The sequence below is a fragment of the Egretta garzetta genome, unplaced genomic scaffold (assembly GCF_000687185.1).
Source record: "Egretta garzetta isolate BGI_Z169 unplaced genomic scaffold, ASM68718v1 scaffold651, whole genome shotgun sequence".
Lineage (NCBI taxonomy): Eukaryota > Metazoa > Chordata > Aves > Pelecaniformes > Ardeidae > Egretta > Egretta garzetta.
The window spans coordinates 114,305-114,508 of NW_009258491.1; the positions used below are offsets into that span (position 1 = coordinate 114,305).

Below are 204 nucleotides of genomic sequence, written 5' to 3' on the forward strand. Positions count from 1 at the left end.
CGGGCGGGTGCGGCTGCACCGCTGCCGGCCGGGAGGGCGGATAGTTAATTACTGAAGCGATAATATGAGGTATGCAAATGAGCGGGCAGGGGCGCGGTCGAGGACGGTGGAGGGAGAGCAGCACGCGTGGCGCCCGGCTAGCTCAGTCGGTAGAGCATGGGACTCTTAATCCCAGGGTCGTGGGTTCGAGCCCCACGTTGGGCG

The 204-nt window shown here is 65.2% G+C and overlaps 1 non-coding gene across 1 annotated transcript; it reads left to right on the forward strand.

Annotated features, from left to right (window-relative positions):
- The first annotated feature begins 131 nt into the window (after positions 1–131).
- Positions 132–204, forward strand: TRNAK-CUU. The gene has a single exon. It is a non-coding gene; the product is annotated as a tRNA-Lys (tRNA).